Here is a 9,490-nt window from a genome sequence, read left to right as displayed (position 1 = left end):
TAAAATACCATATCATGATATCATATAATATCATAATCATATCATAACCATATCATAACCATATCATAATCATGTCATAATCATATCATAATCATATCATAACCATATCATAACCATATCATAACCATATCATAACCATATCATAATCATATCATAACCATATCATAACCATATCATAACCATATCATAATCATATCATAACCATATCATAATCATGTCATAATCATATCATAATCATATCATAACCATATCATAATCATATCATACCATAATCATACCATAATCATATCATAATCATATCATATCATAATCATATCATATCATAATCATATCATATCATAATCATATCATAATCATATCATAATCATATCATAATTATATCAGAAACATAAAATAACCATATCATAACCATATCATAATCATATTGTATCATAATCATATCATAATCATATCATAATCATATCATAATCATATCATAACCATATCATAATCATATCATAATCATAAAATAACCATATCATAACCATATCATAACCATATCATAACCATATCATAATCATATCATAATCATATCATAATCATATCGTATCATAATCATATCATAATCATATAATAGTCATATCATAACCATATCATAATCATGTCATAATCATATCATAATCATATCATAATCATATCATAACCATATCATAATCATATCATAATCATAAAATAACCATATCATAACCATATCATAATCATATCATACTCATATCATAACCATATCATATCATAATCATATCATATCATAATCATATCATAATCATATCGTATCATAATCATATCATAACCATATCATAATCATATCATATCATACTCATATCATAATCATATCATAACCATATCATAATCATACCATAACCATATCATAATCATATCATAACCATATCATAACCATATCATAACCATATCATAATCATATCATAACCATATCATAACCATATCATAATCATATCATAATTATATCAGAAACATATCATAACCATATCATAATCATATCATATCATAATCATATCATAACCATATCATAACCATATCATAACCATATCATAACCATATCATAACCATATCATAATCATATCATAATCATATCATAATCATATCATAATCATATCATAACCATATCATAACCATATCATAATCATATCATAATCATATCATAATCATATCATAACCATATCATAACCATATCATAACCATATCATAATCATATCATAATCATATCATAATCATATCATATCATACTCATATCATAATCATATCATAACCATATCATAATCATACCATAACCATATCATAATCATATCATAACCATATCATAACCATATCATAACCATATCATAATCATATCATAACCATATCATAACCATATCATAATCATATCATAATTATATCAGAAACATAAAATAACCATATCATAATCATATCATATCATAATCATATCATAACCATATCATAATCATATCATATCATAATCATATCATAATCATAACATATCATAATCTTATCATAATCATATCATAACCATATCATAATCATAATCATATCATATCATAACCGTATCATAATCATATCATAATCATATCATAACCATATCATAATCATATCATAACCATATCATAATCATAATCATATCATATCATAACCATATCATAATAATATCATAATCATATCATAATCATATCATAATCATATCATAACCATATCATAACCATATCATAACCATATCATAACCATATCATAATCATATCAAATCATATCATAACCATATCATAATCATATATCATAATCCATATCATAATCATATCATAATCATATCATAACCATATCATAGCCATGTTTCATCCGGGGTTAATAAATACAAGTTGTTTGTACATTTTGGATAATTTAAATAATAGAATAATAAATACTTTTTTGTTGAACGTATGTGTGTATGTATAGTTGTATGTATAGTTGTATGCATGTACTGTACTGTACTGTACTGTTCTGTTGTGTCTGTCCGTATGTCACTCCCTATGTACAGTACAGTGGTCTCGCACTATACTGTACTGTACTGTACTGTACTGTTCTGTTGTGTCTGTCCGTATGTCACTCCCTATGTACAGTACAGTGGTCTACGCACTATAATGTACTGTACTGTACTGTACTGTACTGTTCTGTTGTGTCTGTCCGTATGTCACTCCCTATGTACAGTACAGTGGTCTCACGCACTATACTGTACTGTACTGTACTGTACTGTACTGTTCTGTTGTGTCTGTCCGTATGTCACTCCCTATGTACAGTACAGTGGTCTACGCACTATACTGTACTGTACTGTACTGTACTGTACTGTACTGTACTGTCTGTCTGTACAGTACAGTGGTCTACTATACTGTACTGTACTGTACTGTTCTGTTGTGTCTGTCCGTATGTCACTCCCTGTGTACAGTACAGTGGTCTAAGTACTATACTGTACTGTACTGTACTGTACTGTTCTGTTGTGTCTGTCCGTATGTCACTCCCTATGTACAGTACAGTGGTCTACGCACTATACTGTACTGTACTGTACTGTTGTTCTGTTGTGTCTGTCCGTATGTCACTCCCTGTGTACAGTACAGTGGTCTACGCACTATACTGTACTGTACTGTACTGTACTGTTGTGTCTGTCCGTATGTCACTGTACAGTACAGTGGTCTACTGTACTGTACTGTACTGTACTGTACTGTACTGTACTGTTCTGTTGTGTCTGTCCATATGTCACTCCCTATGTACAGTACAGTGGTCTACGCACTATACTGTATTGTACTGTACTGTACTGTACTGTACTATATTATGCTGTATGTACAGTGTACATTAAAATGACTGTGAAGGTGATTGTGTGTTGTGTGTACCTGCGTGTCTGTGTTGGCGTGTGTGAGCCTCACTGTAGACAGTCAAACATGTGCTGTCAGTCATTGAGAATCACTTAGAGGATTTGTCGTCCTTATCCTCTGTTTGTCAGACAGACAGACACCTCAGCTTTCCCCCAGCTCCTCAGAACAAGACGACACCCTTAGAGCCAATAGAATTACACAATGGGAGATTCTCAGTTGGATTTCCTTGACTCCTCGCGTCCTATTTCCTCGCCTCCTTCTCAAGAACCGTTGGAGGAGAAGGTCAGAGGCGTTTTGAGAAGGAGGCGAAGAGAGAGGACGCGAGGAGTCAAGGAATAGCAATTGAGATTCTTCCCATGCATGCTACCATAGCAACAGTCACTACCACGGTGAGTGTGGATATCAATGCGTAACCCAAATGATGGTTGGCCATAAAATGGAATGTATTTGAGAAGTGGTTGGAATGGCATCCTGAAGCTTCTGTTACTGTTCTCTAAATCAATGACTCGCATCGTAACTGTACAACATCCTGTTCAAGTGGAGAAGGCAGTTACACTAATGAACAAAAGAGTCATTGTGATTGAATTGTGATACTCAAGAAGACACCATACCAGTTTAGTGGCCTCGCGGTTAAGTAACGCTCTCGTTATAACGACAACTAAGTATATCTTTAACAAAGAATAATGGGATGTCAGGTGATCGAATCTAGACTTTCACTTGGAGGATCCAGGTTGTCATGACACTGTAAATGTGATGGGGATGGAAGCCTGGTAATCCATTGCTTCTTAGCTTGGAGTACAACCCCATTCTATCACACATACACACCTGCATACTAACACCTGAAGGGTTTGTCTATGTGTTTGTCTGAGCAGGATAGAGGAGGTGCAAGGCTTTCCTGTACTGACAGAATAGTAAGAGTAGAAACTGTCGGGAAAGACCTGATGCTGCACTTGAATGAAACTACTCACTTGCATCATTGAACACAGATTTGAGAGGATTTTCAATTTCAGAGAATTCATGGCCAATGTCTGAGTGAAAGTTTCAATACCTGGAACAGTATCTACAAAGCATCTCACAAAAGGTCCTTGGAATCCTGTTAAACCCTTTTTAAGACTATAAAACTCCCAACTCAGAGTAGGTTTAGGATTATGTTAAAATAGATCATGTTACATGTAGGTCTAGATTATTTATAGATAGTGTTACATGTAGTTCTAGATTATTTATAGATAGTGTTACATGTAGGTCTAGATTATTTATAGATAGTGTTACATGTAGGTCTAGATTATTTATAGATACTGTTACATGTAGGTCTAGATTATTTATAGATACTGTTACATGTAGGTCTAGATTATTTATAGATCATGTTACATGTAGGTCTAGATTATTTATAGATCATGTTACATGTAGTTCTAGATTAGTTATAGATACTGTTACATGTAGGTCTAGATTATTTATAGATCATGTTACATGTAGGTCTAGATTATTTATAGATACTGTTTCATGTAGGTCTAGATTATTTATAGATACTGTTACATGTAGGTCTAGATTATTTATAGATGCTGTTTCATGTAGGTCCAGATCATTTATGGGTTGATCATATAGAAATATCAAAACATTATTTTAACAACTCCAGAGCAGTTGCATGTGCGGCAGGAACCACTGACTTGCTGCATTTTTCTATGATCAAGACACTTCCTGGTAACTCTTAAGTGATTCGGACAGCTCATGAGGTGTAGTAAATAGCTGTCGCTCTGGATAAGAGCGTCTGCTAAATGACTTAAATGTAAATGTAAATGTAGGTGGGAGTCTTATGACTAAAGAGGCTTCATGCATAGCTTTTATTTTTACCACTACTACTGCAACTACCACCACCGGTACAAATACTTCCACCACCACCACCACCACTACTACTACCACTACCACTACTACCACTACTACTAATACTACCACTACCACCACCACTACCAGTACTACTACCACTACTACTACCACTACTACTAATACTACAACTACCACCCCAACTACTACTACCACTCCCAATACCACTAGTACCACTGCCAAAACTACCATTACCATTACAACTACCACCACCACTACTACTAATACTACCACTACCACAAATACTACCACTACTACTACTACCAACACCATTACATTTACATTTAAGTCATTTAGCAGACGCTCTTATCCAGAGCGACTTACAAATTGGACTACTACTACTTCTACCACTACTACCACTACTACTAATACTACTACTAATAATAAGGCTACTTCTACTACTACTACCACTACTTCTACTACCACTACTACTAATAATAATAATAAAGCTACTTCTACTACTACTACCACCACCACCACTACTACTACTACTACTACTTCTACTACTAATACTAATACTACTTCTACTACTTCTACTTCTACTACTACTTCTACTACTACTACCACCACCACTACTACTACTACTACTACTATTACTACTTCTACTTCTACTACTAATACTACTTCTACTACTACTACCACCACCACTACTACTACTACTACTACTACTATTACTACTTCTACTTCTACTACTAATACTACTTCTACTACTACTACCACCACCACTACTACTACTTCTACTACTACTACTTCTACTACTTCTACTACGAATACTACTTCTACTACTACTACCACTACTACTATTACTACTACCACCACTACTACTCCTACTACTACTACCACTACCACCACCACTACTATTACTACTACTACCACTACCACCACTACTACTTCTAATACTACTTCTACCACTACTACCACTACTACTACTACTACTACTACTACCACTACCACCACTACTACTACTACTAATACTAATACTACTACTACTACTACTACTACTACTACTACTAAAGCTGTGACTTGATAATAGTAGCTAATAGTAGTAATAACAATAATAACATACAATTGTGAACATTGCAACTCATTTCTTTGTTATTGCCGTTACAGAACTATTGATGGATATGTGTTTTATTGGTGCATTGACATTGAAGCAGTGAAGTGGGTGGTGGGTTGAGCAGGTTGGGAGGAAGGGGCTCTGGTTTAGGAACACTTTAGTCTGGCTCCCACAGTAAAGGAGACATTAGTGCAGAAGAACATGGATACAATTAAGATGATTCATCAATTAATTTTGGAATTACTGTGAGACAAGGTTTTGCTCTTGAAGTAGTTTTATTCTTGAAACAAAAAACAACATTTTGCAAACTAGTTCAAATACTGATTACCAACTACACTTCACACTAAGCCTCACACCGAAGTAGCTAACCAGTGGAGCAATCTATTAGGCTAGTAGCTACTATAGTTTCCCTGTAACAGAGGCTAGTTAGTACAGATGCAGGATCTTAACTTGAGCCAGTGTATTACAGCAGGAAAATAATCCTGCAGCAACAGGACATTTATTTTATTGATGATTATAATGAATGGGCATTTATGTAGGCGTTGAGGCATATTTTGTCTGGGTAAATCAAGACTGACATTTCTAAGTGGAAATTGCAAACTTCAGAAGCCTTTTTAAACCTTAGCTTCGCAGCTTGCTCAGACTAGCTCCAATGCCAACCAGCAGTAGCATATGCTAGTGGTGATGCTAGCATTACAGTTTCAACTCAAAATGTATTGGTCACATACACGTATTTAGCACATGTTATTGTGGGTTTGGCAAAATGCTTGTGCTTGTTTCCCGTGGTTTCCCATGGTATGGCTGTGATTGCTCAGAAATGCACACTCATCTTTGAGCATAAATTAGCAATGATACAGGAAAACGGCTTCCCCTTTGTTATAACATGTTTGATATGGTAGGGAATTCCTGATTGTCAGTACATTCTGCCATGTTTAAGGTAGTCGGTTTCAATTAACCAGATGTTCAAAGATGATGAAACAATAATTCAGTAGAGGCCATTTGCCTTATTCAGCTGGTGTCCAAATTATTCAGGAAGTCTCACATGAGTTGTAAATGAGTCCAGTTGGGAAGGAGCCCCAGTAGCGACAGACATAAACATACATGTTTACATGATGCCAGCACACCTTGCTGAAGCAGAGATATGGGAAGATTTATGTGATTATAATTATTTTTGTTATTTTGATTCATCATAATTGTGTGGATGAATGTCTAGTCTCTCTAGACAGATGGATGGTTTGTATTGAAGAGAGGCTGAATCTGCTGTTTATCCACTTGCGCCCCTAGAAGTAACAAATAAAGTTAACTAGCTAGCTAGCGCATGAGATTTGGTTCAGGGCTCCAAGATTACATTGAAATTAGTACAATTAATTTATTACGATGGAACAGCAAAGACACTTGTTGTGTAAAGTTTGCTGAACTGATATGTCCAACTAATTTCTATGTTATTTTCAACTCTGCTAAAATATCAATGGTAGGGAAAATAAAATGCAGGGAATTACCATAACACCTGGATGCAGGAACCCGGCACAGATTAACATTCAGGAAAAGGAGTTGCAAAGACTGTGGTTTCAATTTGAGCCAATTCACCACCATAAGGTGTCAGGACACCGTGTGTATGTAATGATCAATGAACATTATATTAGAGAAACAGATGCATGCTGGGAATTGTATTTCTACTAGCATGGTATTGACATTATTTAATTATTGGATTGTAAGATTATCTATTCTTAGTGAGTTTTAAGAAAAGAGAAGACTAGATAGATATATTCTTAGGAAGTGGTAAGTTAACTCATATCATGGTATATCTGTTGTGTCATGAGTGTGTACATTTGCGCATGTGTGTATGTCCCTGTGTGTGTATGTGTGGTAGATTAGGAGAGCTCAGGACAGATGAGTTATTTATAGACACCATGTCCTCTCATCATGGTTCGTGTGGTCAGATGGAGTAGCGTGAGAATGTGTACCTAAAGGGGTGGAGTCCGCGTTGGGATGCATGAGCTAGAAACAGACGCGTTGCCATCTTCTCGCTCCCTTCATGTGGACTAACCTACTGAACACAAACTGGTTGAATCAACGTCATTCCAACAATAACAATTGAGGTGATGATGTTGAATCAATGTGGAAAACTGATCAGATTTGATTCATCAATGTAAAGGGATGTTGGAATGTTAGCCTTTTTTTTCAACACAACTTTTAATTAAGCAAAATCCAAATGACATGGTAAAATGTTTTGGGGGAATTCACGTTGAATTCACGTAATGTGACAATTCTATCAAATGTAAATCAAAACTAGACGTCGAAGTGACGTCTGTGCCCAGTGGAAACACAGCTCAGAGATGGTTAACTCCATACCAATGAAGATCAGAGATCACTTATTGCAACAAACCAGACCACCACCAAGGAAAATGTAACACACACAGGAAGTAGTCATACGTAGCTGAATTCTAGAGACGATTTGTAATAATATGCACTAAAGTACAGCTGTAGGATTTTAATATGCTAAATCAGTTATACTTTTAAAATATACAGATACAAAAGTGGTAATTAGAAATAAACAATGCGATTAATGATCATTTTAAAAGCTTCTATGAACATTTTTATAAATCAGAATCAAACAACAATTGGACGGATCGCCAATCCTTCTTAGACTACTCAAATCTGAAGCAATTACCAAAACAAAAACAAAAAATCACTAAAAACAGAGATTACCCAATAATAAATATTAGATACTGTTAAAACATTCAAAAGGAGAAAGGCACCAGGAATGGATGGCTTTCCAATGGAATACTATTCTACATTTTGGGACAAATGCACTATTTACACAAATGACAACACACTTGTCACTCAATTCAGAACTTCCTAGTTCCATGTATCAAACAGTTATTTCAGCTATATTAAAACCAGGAAAATCTGGAGAGTCCCCTGCTGATTACAGACCCATACATGTAATAAATTGTGACAATAAAATTACAACAAAACTTATAAGCAATAGAATGGCAAAAGTATTATCAGACGTGATACATGTCCATCAAACAGGGCTTATTAAAAATAGACACTTAGATTCATCAATAATGGCTGTTGATGCCGAAACGCTTTTAACCATTTTGAATGGCTTTTTCTATTGAAAACTTTGGAAGCCCTCAACTTTTGAGCTGAAATAATACATGTAATAAAACCATTGTATAAAATGTCCTAAAGCAAAAGTATACACAGATAATACATTATCTGATTGTTTTTAGAAAGGGGCACAAAACAGGGATGTCCCATCTCACCCTCCTGTTAGCACAGGCAATTGAACCACTTGTAGAAAGAATTAGACAGGAACCAAATGTAACAGGTATCAACAGGTGTTGGTAAACATGAATATAAACTAAACTTATTTGTAGATTATCTACTTATATACCTGACCAATATTGAACACTCAATGCCCCCTTAGCTAAAATAAATATTTTCAGAATACTCTAAAATCTCAGGATATCAAATTAAAGTGGGGAAAAGTGAAATAATTCAAAAAAGAATAGCTCACAATCTACAGCAATCATTTTAAGTGGACTACCAAAATAATACATATTTAGGATGCTTAACTCATAAGAGCCCTGTCTAAGCGGGGAGGGAGGGGTTCAACTAATCTACATTAAATTGTTTATGAAGGTCATACCAAGGA

This window comes from Oncorhynchus keta, unplaced genomic scaffold, assembly GCF_023373465.1.
Source record: "Oncorhynchus keta strain PuntledgeMale-10-30-2019 unplaced genomic scaffold, Oket_V2 Un_contig_5909_pilon_pilon, whole genome shotgun sequence".
NCBI lineage: Eukaryota > Metazoa > Chordata > Actinopteri > Salmoniformes > Salmonidae > Oncorhynchus > Oncorhynchus keta.
Note: the sequence above shows the minus strand (reverse complement) of the source record.